Genomic DNA, 14309 nt, shown 5'->3' with positions numbered 1-14309 from the left:
CAAGTTTTTCTTAAGCTCTTCCTTTAACCCTTTCGATTTCTCCAATGTCGCTAATATTGCATATATATATATATATATATATATATATATATATATATATATATATATATATATATATATATATATATATATATATATATATATATATATATATATAAATATATATATATGTATATATACATATATATATATATATATATATATATATATATATATATATATGTATATATGTGTATATATATATATATATATATATATATATATATATATATATATATATATATATATATATAAATGTGTGTGTGTGTGTGTGTGTGTGTGTGTCTGTTTATGTTTATATGCAACACTCATTTCAGTGTTCCTCGATGTTGTCAAATGACCAGCAGTAGAGAGGAACCACCATACAACAAGTGATGGAGATTGAAGTTGGCGTGTCCCTGATTTGTCCAGTGTGATGAGCAAATTATGGTCTTACATGTCTACTGGCTGTTCTGTCAAATGGTACATCAAGCACCTCACAACTAAGCTGAATAAATGCTGTGCCCCAACTGTAACTGAAAAATCCCTTTTTTGTAAGACAAATCATTTATATTGAAATTAATTTCTGACCACAAAGTCAGCACTGCTCTACACAATGTGACAATTTTGAAAATCTCTCTGCTTGCCCTGATAATCATTTCGCTGCTGGTTATGGTTCTCCACAATATATATTTAGGAATGAGCGCTGAAATTTTAAATAGATTACAATAACTTTGATTGAAGTTTTATTATATAAGAAAAATAAAGCAATTGTGGTAGTACTTTACATTACAGATCAATAATTATTTTGTAATTGTGTGGTAAGTTCATAGAAACAAAGAAGAAATAACTTAGTAATTACAGATGATACGCAGTAATTACTTGTAGAAATTACCAGGTAAATTCCCAGCAACAACACAGGATAGGCTATATATAATAGTAGTAACACTGGAAACATCATGGCGACAAGAGACATGAGCTGGTGTTAACTAGGTAATAAGGTGCCAGTTACACAAAGCAAAAGGAGGGTAACATATTTCACAAGAATGTGAACCTATGTGGTATTGTATTAATATTGTGGTATTTACTTAGTAGCTGGCCGGAAATGTAATCAAATATCTATATGTGCTTAAAGAAAAGAATAATTATGCTGAGATAATATCATTGTTAGCTAATTATAAGAGGTTGGTTTCGATGTAATAACCACAAACCAAGGCTGTGAAAATATGCATCAAATGTTTCCATAGTAACATTACATTACAGCAGCGACATTAACCTGGAAACTGTATCAGTAGTTTCGATGTTAACAACCAGGAATAGGGCTGTAAAGTAAAGCATGACTTGTTTCTGTGTTATTACATAGTAATATTACATTACAACAGACCTCCTCATTTAAAAACAATAACCAAGAAACAACATCAGTAGTTTCTATGTAATAACCAGGATTTCCAAAAACTTGAACTTGTATTCTTGTGACTGGGTGAACAAGAAAGTCTGATTATCTACTTGTTAATGTATCTGCATAGTTGTCTTAATGTGGGATTTGGCCTCCAATGGTCACACTTAGTAGTACTTGCAGTCTAAAATATCTTTGTATTGAGCAGCAGTCCTCCATCATTCAGTGTACGAGCAAATTTGAACTTCAAACAGTTCTGCAAACCTCAGTGTCTTCTCATTCAAGCTGCAACAAGTTGCCCTCAAACAAACTGCAATAGAAACAAGGACAAAAAAAAAGTATTACATAACTGGCAGCTATCTGAGCAACAGTCTTGCTGTCATCAAGATTACATTAAAAATGGACAACTCTTATTCAGGTGTAGCACCAGTCCCACCTAACTCTGAGTTAGGTTAGGTTAGGTTAATTTACAGATTATATGACACTGTTGAAAGAATCTTGGCCACTTGGTTTGTGTTTTTATCTTGTACAATTACCATCATGACTGATGGTTTGAAGTGTATGTCTTTAAATAAAAGTTGGTGTCGCCACTGTGAATATATGCAAATTTTTGTTTCTTTGGTTCACTTTTTAAATGATAAAACTGGGTTCCAAACAAAAGCCATTTTAACACAGTTGTAAACATGTCAGAAAGCTGTCACATGAAATGATTTGCTACATTTGCAGGTGCAATATTTGTCTCGCACCTCCATGTCTTAAACAACATGTTTCTCTGCAGCCTTTCACAAGCATTCAAGTTGTCCATTGATTCGTGTGTCTTCTGTTTTTTTCTCCTTTCCTTTGCCTTGTGCTCCTACTTGTGTTTTTCCTTGTCTCAGGTGAACGAACAGCTTATCTTACCCAAAAAAAAGGCCTTTTCACACTTTTTTTTCTTTTGGTATACTTGACTTGTTAATATAAAGGGGTTTTATATAGTTGTCATTGGGCAATTGTCATTGCTGATATTATCATTATTATCCATTCATTTTCTATGTCACTTATTCCAATTCAAGGCTGCGGTGAAGCTGGAACCTATCCCATCAATTAGCAGGTAAGAGGCAGGGCACACTCTGGACAAGTCACCTCCCAGGTCAGACAAAGACAGACAAATAACAGTTCATGCTCACACTCACTTTTAAGGAGAATTTAAACAATTAACTTAACATGACTTGACTGTAACCCTGCCTTTCGCCTAAAGACTGCATTCATGAATTTGAGGGGACGACATGCAAATTCTGCACAGAAAGACCCCTATTTAAACCTAACCCTCCAAGTCAAGGGCCAAAGCAGTAATCTTGTTATGAAGCCATGGTACTCACCACCACACCAATGTGTAACTATATTATTTTTTATTCTTATTCTTATTCTTATTCTTATTCTTATACTTATTCTTATTCTTATTCTTATTCTTATTCTTATTCTTATTCCTATTCTTATTCCTATTCTTATCCTCACAGATAGATAGAATGACTGATAGAACTTGCTTGATTAATTTTCATCCACCATAAATACAATATGCCGCAATGTGTCGTAGTAATAATCCATATTGTGTGTGTTCATTATCCTGGTATGTTATTGATGGTTTTTTTTTTAAAAAAGCATGTAATTGTATTCACAGCTTATATTTCTGTTTTCTAGAGTTAAAATTATTTGATTTGCATCAGATTCTTTTTATGCTGAGCAATAAAGCACAGATTTAATTCACGAGTACTTAATAAAATTGCAGCATGTTTTACTCACTTTTTTCATAAAGTCTGCCTGTGAAGCTGTCGGCATGACACCAATGCAGAGTAGAAGGAATACTGTCACCTGGTGGTAACTCGGGTAATATCTCAGTGAAAACCACCAGGTTAGATCTGCAGCAAGTAGAGTGAGGAGGATCAGGAAGAGGGGGCATTTGCTCCAATCATTAGTTTCAGTTAATAAAAAATGTTTACTTACTAACATAATTATAATTTCTTCTTTGGTATAACAAATGACTGTGTGCCTTTTATTATATATATATATAAAAAAACTCACTGAGAAATGTTTGGAAATGAAAAAACTATATGTAAGGTTTTAAAAAGAAAAACGCTTTAGCTTTAATTCAACCCACTGACATCATGATAAGATCCCTGCCTGAGCAACACCTCTTTCACTTACCTGTTGTACCTGGTAATGCAGAGGCCTGACTAACCTTATATCCCTTAGATAAATGCATTATGCTGTTGAAGATTGTGAAAGAAAGAAAAATACATTTTCAGAGATGCAGTTGCATGTGAAGAATGGAAGATTTTATGAAAATAATCTACAAGTTGTATTTCAAGTTTTTTTCTTCTGTTTCAAATTAAAATGAATTCTGATTAAAGCTCCCAGGCGCAAAAATGAATAAACAACGGTCCAAACTTGGAAGATAAACAATCGCACCTACTGATTACAGACTGTATGTGTTTCATCATCTGGCAGAAAACAGTAGTTACCAACTTATTTGGTCTCTTATTTTCTTTAGCAGATTGGGTCTGAACAAATGTGCATAGACAGCTAAATATGTTGTAAACCAATTAAATGGACTAGCAACCCCTCTGGAAGATAAAATTACTGAGGAAATGACTGCTTACCTGGTTTTGGGTTATTTAATATAATTTATTGTACATTGCATTCTCTGATTCTTCAGAAAACTGTCAGCCAGGTATCGTTAGCTTAGTTAGATGTCCCCAGCTGTTGTTAGTGAAATACAGGTTACTGCTATCATGACATTGTGTTATCTGTTGATACCGAGAAGCATATCTATAATACCTTTTCTTTAACTAGGTTATCTGTAACATTGTTAACCTGTCATATGTGATTAACAGCTGTAGTAGACCAAACCAGATGAACTATGAGAGGGGATGAATTTCGATATGCAGCAAATTAAACATTTTGTTAGCAGGAAATGTACATTTCTATCCATGTCTGAACTTAGCAGGAGTGTAATTATAGCAACCCCTGTGTGGGTGTGCAATGATTTTTACCTATTTTCATATGCAAATATAAGCCACCACAATTGTATTAATTTCAGCATATTTGATTTTTTTTTATGTTATATTGTATTAATGTTTTTTGGCCTGCAAAAGAAATAATATAAGCATCTTTTTTTACCTCAAGCATGTATCAAATATAAAAAATAAACATATGTGCGTGATATATACATATAAAGAGTGAAAAGATAAAAATGCTTCCTGCTAAAAGACCTGTTGATTTTTTGTCAATAATATCATATAATGACTGAAGCTTTAGTTAGAAAAATCATAACATGTGTGATACGCCCATAGAGCATTATCATTAATATCATTAATATCATTAATACTTGAATGTAAGAATTTGGCAGCTACTTTAAGATTCACATTTTCGCTCATATCTCATGAGATTAAGTAATCTGGTTTATTTCCTTCTGACTACAGAAAGCACATATACATTGTCAGCTGGTATTTCAGTGTTCTGTGTACTTGTACTGCAGAGGAATCCCAAATAGCTCAACGCTCAATATCGTGCATGCTTTACCTAAGTCCTGAGGGTTTTCTCTTAATATGGGCATTTCAATATTTTATTGCAATAGTAGCTCTCTGTGCAGCAGATGAGCACCTCCATTTCCTCATTGAGGCTACAGAGCTTCACTCTGACTCACACCAGAACAAAAATCAATAATTGCCCTTGACAGGTCACTAAAACACATAAACAGCTGTTTGGTAAGATGTTCTGGGGTAAACTATGGTTGTTTAATAAAAGATTGTAATGGTCTCAAACATAGAAAAAGGAATATCAGCTGGGGGATTAAAGATGAAAATGACATTGTGTATTAAAATAAGCATCTTTTTTTGTTGGATTTATATTATCTCTTCATTACTTAATTTGTACAACATTTCTGTTTGAAAGCTTTGGGTACAAACACATTTTGTTTCCAACTATAAAAGACCTGATATGATGCTGTGCTACTGCCACGTCAGTTCACTCAAACTAAAAATAAAAAGCAGACACTGATCAGTCACAACAATAACACCAGGCACCTTGTGTTACTGCCACCCAGTGTGGCCACTGGGATCCAACCTCTCTCAGCATCCTTCTGATCCTGTGGATGTTATGAGGAGCACACAGATTAGGCCTGTTAAATAGGAAATGGTCTGCACCTATGCTGGATCTTTAGTGTGTATGTAGTACAATACACATTTTTTCCATTCACTTATTCCCACAAATGCTAACATGGAGCTCTTAATGAAACACTTACCGGCTGAACAATTTGTTTGTTTCTGTTGTTAGTCACGGATGCTTAAAATCTGGGTAGCTTGGTTAAGATCTGAGTAGTTTGGAAGCTGTAGAAACATTGTGAAGCTTTTGTTGCGATACTTTTCCGAGGCTGTTTTCATTATGTGGAAGTATGTCATGTCCTGCTGGGGGGAAGCCACGACTGTCATGGACTAACACTGACAATGGTGACAACAATTTGTGTTTGTCAACGTTTTTTCATGCATTTAAATAAAGTAGTTTTTAATGTTTTGGCAGATTGTGTTTGCAACTGCAAAACAAAGCCTTTGTATAGGCTATGCTGCACTCTGCCCTGCCACAGCTAAAAATGACAACTCAGTCATCATGCAGATATTAAAACTCAGAAGACTGCGAGGAAATGCTGGAGGTAAGATAAGATGATAACTACACCGGAAATTGATAACAGCTTCATGCCAAGCAATGCCAGAAAAGTATCCATGGCGATTTGATCTCTAATATCTGTGTTCAAAAGGAGAGTTTGAAACAATCATATGTGGATGAAGCAGACGCTGTTTGGACCCCAGTGCTCATATCACTTCTCCACTATGTGACTGGAAGGCAGATGTGTTACTTCGGACTCCATTTAGTTGACTTTCTGATTTCCAGACTGTTGCCATGGTATACTGGTATGTGTAACTTTTCTTTGTCTTACAAGTATATGAAATCCTTAAAAAGACGGATATATATTATCGTACATATTTCCTATTAAACTACTTATCTCTTCATACTAGTATGCATATACTACTAAATACAGCACTAAAATTAAAGTAGATGACTCAAATCCCATATGTATTTAATGATTTAGTTTTTAGAAATGAAGACTTTAAAATGTTAAGATTTCTATGTTGTGTACTTAGTCTGACTGAATTGTTTCACAGTAAAACCAAAAAATCTGTGTAATTTATTATTCATACATCACCCTCAGATCCAAGATTGTTTTGATTTTATCTGTTTCATAAAGTAAGGCTTAGATCCACACGGGCACACTGTAACAGGCTTTTAGAGGTTTATACGAGTGAGTCAGCCATCACTGATAAGTCAAATATTCTGCACCGACTTCCTAGCATGCTGCATGGTGCTTGAATAGGGGCCGTGAATACAAAATCAGTGTTTTCAAAAAATAATATGTTGGAGCTGTCTTTTAACATACAAATGCTTTCAGAGTTGACTCAGGTCGTCTGGTAGCAGTACACCTCTCAGAATCCAAACCTGACATGAGAAAGCAGCAATATTTTCACACAGCAGGAAGGACCATTTTAAGAAAAGAAAAGTAAAAGAAAAAAAAAAAGTGAGCTCGAGTTCTCTCAAATAGAAAAAGGTGAAAGTTCTTCACAGCATCCAGTCCGTCCCAAGATTAGCACATCCTGAAGAAAAACATCCTGATTTTACATCTATTTAATTCCAAATAGGAAGACAATTCATTGCATGAACATTACTCTGGATTTAATAACACTTGAAATTAAGGATGAGGAGCAAAAATTGTTTAGGCAAATTTTTCCTGGGATAACGCATCAAGTGAGAAGTCCTGTAATATTTTAATCTGCTTCTGTACATTTATTTGGACCCAAATAAGTTGCCTCCTGTTGGCCAGAAAAACCAACGCAGTTTCAATGCATCGCCACAGTGACTTTGTTTTTCAGACCAGGGATCTCTATGAATCTTTGATACACAGATCACGCACTAAACTTAAAGATTTCTGCTTCTATGGTAGATTTAATTTTAAAAAATGAAGCTTCCAAACAAAGGAGAAACACATCTTATAACATGTATCTGTTGAAAACAACATGTTTTCATGTTGCAAGCAAGTAATTTATACTTCCTGATTAAGATTTGAAACGGTTGAGAGTTGTCAAAGGCGAAAGTAACTTCATTTTCATTTCACCTGTCGCTCATCTTGTCAGCTGTGTCCCTGCTCGCTACTCTACTTGGCATGCCTCTTTTCTGTTACAGAGTGTAGCTACATTATTTATGAGTAGCGTATGAGACACATACAAATCAGATAAAGATTTTAAAGACAGCTGCAAAATCAACAAGGGACTTGGAATATGAGCTGAGATCAGGGCTCATTAATGAAAATTAACCTTAGATGCTTAAAAAAAAAGCATTGAGCAATGTCATGCTACTTCTGTACTAATCTTGCGCTGAATCACCTGCTCTGAGGTGGCAGGATGGGTCCTTGGGTTTGTTATGTCTATAAGCCTGCAGATTTGAATCTACATTTTCAAGGCTGCAATTGGATCACCGTCGTTCCAAGGTGGAAACTCTTCACCATGGTGTGGACTTCTTATTTGTGCTTATTTTGTTTCTTCAGGCTTATAAGGATGGAAAAGAGGGGGAGCAGAATTGGGGGTGGGGGCAGTGCACTTGAGCATGTTTACAAGGTCCAGAACTTGATTTTCACCGCAGGTGGTCTTTCATCATTTATGTTCTCAACCCCAAAGCTTGTGCTAACATGTGCCAATTATGAGATGACCTTTTTTTTCTTTCTGTGTCCTAGATTAGATGTGTGTGTGTGTGTGTGTTTTTTCTTTTCATTTCATTTCTCGTTTTATGAGGTGTGATTAATAAAAATTGCAAAGTATGCTGACTTGCGTTTGTGTAAGAAATCTAGGTTACTATATAGAGCATCTAACCTTTACTTGAAACATGTATAAATTGCACAGTATGGTACATGCGCCTTTACACTAAAATCTAGCACATTTTACCATCTGAGAGTTCACATTTTACTTGCTTGTCTGCATAATGGTAAACCCAATTCTCCAACAAGAATGAAGTTATTTGTTCAAATCCTAATCTGGTCCCATATGGGAAAAGAATACCTAAGGATGGCTCAGCACTTTAGATACATTAATCAGGGCCTGACTCTGTATCTATTCACCTGGGCTTTCTGGGATGTTACCGGCTAGATACTAGATTTTCCTGATGTTTGAATGAAAACAAACACATTTTTGAGTAACTTCCTGTGAGATAAGATGAATAAGGAGGCTGAATAAGCTAAGTAAGAGAGACTATCACTGTGGAAATGACATGAGCGTGAGTTGTGTTACATGATATGAAATAAAGATGGCAACTGGATGAGTAAGCAGCTCACATAATGAACACACAGATGGGGGAAAAAAAAAAAGTAAAATATCACTTCACTATAAAAATTAAATAACGGGAATATTTCCTATGCGTAGGATAGACAAAGAATTACATTTTGAAGGCTTTAAAAAAAAAAAAAAAAGAATCCAGTGTGAGTCCTATGCCTTGCTCAAGGACACTGGAAGAATAAGGAGAGAGGGCAGGATGGGGTCTCTGAAAGGGGGTTTGATCCGCTCGTCCCTTACAGTAAGATGAGATGCTCTCTGTGTTATGATACTTAAGGTAAAATAAAAACCTACCTGCTTTAACACCTGAGGTGTGTGTGGTTAAACGCCTCTTCAGTCCTAACGCTTAGGTTAGTTTGATGGGGAGAGTGATTGGTCAACAGCAGCTGACCGCGCCCTCAACCCATCTGAGCTACCTACCAAACTATTACCATCAAGTGTCGGGGGGGCGATGACGGCTCTGCTGCTGCTGCTGCTGCTGCTGCTGCCCTCAGTGCGGCGGAGGAGAGAAAGCATCTTTGTCTGCACACAGAGGCTCCGGGCTTCCCTGCCTGCCTACTTCCATCGACACAGCAACATCTAAAGATAAGAAGACTATCCTTTCCGAAGACAGAGGTCGCATATTCATCTATCGCATTAATCTCAGCTCAGTTTGGGATCTTTGCCCGCTTTCTCCATTGTGTTTGCTGTTTGCCTGGCTGGAATAATCAAACCCTCCCCGTATCCATGTGTCGGATCGCTGGATGATGTACAGGTAAATGACACCGCACACCTCCTACACAGAAACGACCTTATGGACGGCTGTAATTGGTTTTTAAAGCGCGCTGCGGTAGGAAAGCACCAGATAAACCTCGCTGGAGTTATCTGTGGATGAGGTTTTTTTTTCTTCTTCTTCTTCTTTTTTTTACAGGCTCTTCTGTTTGTCTGTACAATGCCAGTGAATTGTTTGTGTTGCAATTTGGAGATGTTGGGGTTCTGCTCCACAATTACAGAGACTTCACATGGGGTGTATTTTTCTGGAGATTCCGCGTAATATAGCCAGAGGTGACTGGATTTAAAGCAGTCCCTGTTGTTTTCCTTACTGTGTTTACACTCAGTTAAGGTGGGTGGAGGTGATGCATGGTTTCCAAATTCAACACGGTTGCGGATGAGGTCGCTTAATTGCATGCCGGAAGACATGCCCTGTGGTTTGGCTACATGCAGCACATGCAGAGGGGCTTTTTTTATTTATTTTTTTCTTTTGAAAAGAGGGGGGGGAGACTGCAGCTCATGTTGAAATAAATGAACTGGGCTGTAAAACCTATTGTTTGATTTCATCAGATGCCACATGCCGAGCTGGCTGCTGTAGGTGTACATTTTTTATTCATATATATAAAAAGTGAAGTTGAGGTGGTCTTTGAGTACAGCAGCACGCAGGGCCCTTGTCTCTAAAATGCTGGAGGTAGCCTATTTATTATTGAGAGAGATTTCGTGTTTTTCTGCCAGAGGACTGGCTAGTTTAAAGACAGGAGAGAGAGAGGGAGAAAGAGAGACACTAAAACATAAGCAGCTGCCATCATTTGCATCAAAGAAAGCTTTATGTTCAGCTTGATATATGATCCTTAAATGAAAGGAAAGTTGGAATTGAGAGATTTAGCTGCTATACCTACCTGTGTGATAAGACAGGCTTTGTGGAAAACTGCAATCCGGAGTCTATACCTCCATACAGTTGGAAGCTTCTGCCTCCATAAAGGAGATTATACAGCTCCAAATTAGGGGGGGTTGAGTACTGAGAGGGTGCTGTAGGTTAAATTACAGCTTGTGTTCATAGCTATTTTCAAAAACACACATTTTACCCAATTCTATATGCACTGCATGGTATATGTGGATGATTTCGACTAAGCACAGGGAGGTAGTTGACTTAATCATCATCTATTGTTCACTGGATTGCATGAATTGTTGTGATCCAGTCTGTTTTCTGTGTGTCTCTGATGCTGGTAATTAAAGTGGCGGTGAGTCGGGTCACAGTTTGATATTTCCCTGAATAATTAGATTAATTTACCCCAAAATTGAGGGGAGGTGCCCAAGACTGCTGCTGCTCATCTCGCAGGAGTGCTGCTGCCCTTCCTGCACCTCCTGCAAACCGATTTGCTTTGCAAATTCTGCCTCAACTGTAACTCGTCACATTTTGATACTGCGTTCCCTAAAATGAAGACAAGAGTATTTGGTTTCAGGGGAAAAAATTGTCTTTTTTTTTTTTTAACCTAAACTGGGAAATTCCCCTCTGATTGGTGTATGCATTCTTTCAGAACTTTGCTTGTGGACAGTGCCCAAGTGTTGCATCACAGATTTCACATTTTCACCTCAACACTTTAACCCACCCTTGCTCTCCTTGAGTTAATAGTCATTTAAATCAGATTTTGTTGGTAGTGCACTTGGTTTCCTGAACTGGAACCACACAGACTCCAAGACTTGCATCGCTTCTACATTAACAATGGATTTATGCAAGTCCTGACCTTCTGTGCATGTTCTGTTAGGATATTTTCAGGCTGTAAAATATTAAGGCTTTTTTTTCTTCTCTTGGCTATATTTCCTCATGATTGGAGCTAAAATATTGAATTTACATGTGTATTTTTATTTCCCAGTGGCTCTATTTTGACACAATGTGCTATTGCCAAGATTTTCCTCATCATTCAGTAGCTATATTTGGGGCCTCCAGTCCATTTTTGCCACACTTTTGTTGCTGTGATCTGACTCAGAAGACATCTGCCATCAATGCTACTTCCAATGTGATTTAAAGGTTTGGGCAGACCTAGCATTTTATAAAAGGAAATTTGTGTTACTGCTTCAACAACAGCAAATCTCATGCTTTTCTAAATAATATTATAAATTATTTTATAGCTCCTAATAGTATTAAGCTGCATGGCACATCACAACACTTCACATTCAGCTTAATGTTTGAATTTATTTGAGCCATTATCTCTTCAAGCTGCACTTACTTTATGTTTCCTTTAAATTAGTGTGACAGCTGTTGAGCATGAAAAGGAAATGTAGAATTAAGATATCAGACACAAAGCACCAGCCAGTATGCAAAGAGAGATGGATGACAAGGCAGAAGAGACTGCTGGAAATAACAAGAGGGCAGAGTTGACATGGGGTGTGTATGTATTTGTGTGCATGTGTGTCACAGCTCAATAGCTTCAACGTGCATACTGGGGAAGTGGAAGGTTACAGATATTGTGTGGCATTGCGAATTGTGTCGCTTCCTCTCTATCATACCCCATCAAGGTCATATCCACAGACTGAAAGTGGTGGCCCTGGCCTTTTCCACTCCTGGCTCTGGCAGAGAAATGGGGCCCCCGGACCACTGCTACTTCTAATCAGGGCTGACGTGTGACTCAGTTGCATGCCAGCTGCAGAGCCAAACAGGGATTAAGTCCCTTGATAGTGAAGACAAAAAAAAAAGAAAACCAAAAAAGGTCAATGTAGTGACCCTTGTTTCTCTGCAGCATTGGGGAGTTTGGGTTATTTAGTTATTGGTGCATTATTTCTAATGAACTGGTTTCAAATGGCTGAAACAAAGTAAAGAAATAAAACCAAAATACAAATTATGGAACCAGAGGCCATGTAGTTGGAGTTATTATACCAGCAGCAAATTGTTGGTTAAATTACATTCTGGGTCATTGTGCCACTTGGATTGTCGCTGCAAGGATGTAAAATACTACAGCACAGTTGAGATTTTACCCGAGTACCTGCCAATCCCTTTTTCAAGGAAAATGGGACTGTTGTCCCCATCGGCATTTTTGTGTAAATATAACCATTTGATATTGAATTGCATATTATGGATGTTAAGTATTTGTTTAAATTAGAAATGAGAGAAAAAAAAATCCTTTCATAGCTTTGAAAAAATTGAATTTGACTCCTGTGCCTCACAATGGTTTGGTCCAACAACTAGTTTTCTTACTCAGAACAGTCTGGTCTGATATGAAACATCTCTTCATAAATTGGTCAGAGGTAGCTAATTGCTATTTTGTGGAGCTATTACAACGACAAAAGTAATACATGTTTATTTAAATATATCACAAAAAAGTAAGCCTCATTATGACGAATATTATATTTTCTTTCCTCTGTTACCTCGTTGCATCCCCTTTATAAGAGCCATATATAAGAGCAATAATCCACAATTAAAGTCAGACACTCCCCAGATGACTATTTAATAAAACCAGTTACCAGTTAAATTTTAAGGTAATTTTGCACACTAAAACACTTATTATTTCCACTGGTTGTTACACCTCTCATGCCCTGAAATCTTAGCCTGAAGTCATGGCTCATGCTGTTAAAGGCCAGTTATGGACACAACAATACTTATAAAGAAAAAAGCCAGCAAAAGTTATCTGCATGTGCAGTGGCAACAGATTGAAAAGCTTGACTGATCTCGGCGTATATCTGTGAAATAATAGATGGTGAAATTGCCTGTTATTTTCACCACAGGTGGTACAGTAGGTGGAAAGAAGTCTATAATTTTCTGTAAGTAGAATGTTACTTAGGATTCAGCAAAGGTCATTATCGGAGCCTGTCAAACTTGGAGACGCGCTGACAAAAATGTCTTTTAAAAGATCAGGCATAGCTCATTAAACATGTGCATGACAGAAATGCACCAAATCACATTTCATGCTGACATGAGGAAGGTGGATTTACGTATATATATATATATATATATATATATATATATATATATATATATATATATATATATATATATATATATATATATGTAGGGTTGCTGTAATACTATTACATTGAGATTTCAACAAAAAAAAAGACCATAAATTTAGATCTCTTTCTGGCTATTTTAGGGTGACTACACCTCAGGAGAACTCCAGCATGTGATTTATTATCAGTTAAGAAGTCTTAATCATCACTATGAGGTATTAGCTGATTTTGGATTTCTCTCAGGATTATCATTACCTTTTTTTTGTTGCCGCTTAACGGAACAAAAGTATTTCCTCCCACCTGGTAGAGCAGCCAAAATTTGTTGCTGATGGCCTTCTAAGGTTGACTCCACAGTCTCCAATCAGCCTCTGGTTTTGATTAAGAGGCTATTGTTAGCCGGTAATAACAAAGAGCAGATGGAGTAATGTAAGTGCTCATAATCAATCTATTGAACTTTGAGTTCTGAAGTAATTCAACCAAACCATTACAAAAAATGATGAATTCGGAGGTTTCTGATCAGAGCCTATGAAGTCGACTTTATATATATATATATATATATATATATATATATATATATATATATATATATATATATATATATATATATATATATATATATATATATATATATATATATATACACACATATATATATATATATATATATATATATATATATATATATATATATATATATATATATATATATATATATATATATATATATATACATATATAAATTATTCTGCAGGTAAAACAAAGCAGTTTGATCCCTTTTCCTCCATTTGGGACTCTTG

This window comes from Telmatherina bonti (genome assembly GCF_933228915.1).
Source record: "Telmatherina bonti genome assembly, chromosome: 10".
NCBI lineage: Eukaryota > Metazoa > Chordata > Actinopteri > Atheriniformes > Telmatherinidae > Telmatherina > Telmatherina bonti.
The sequence above is the reverse complement of the archived record's forward strand: the minus strand, read 5'-3'. Positions refer to the sequence as shown.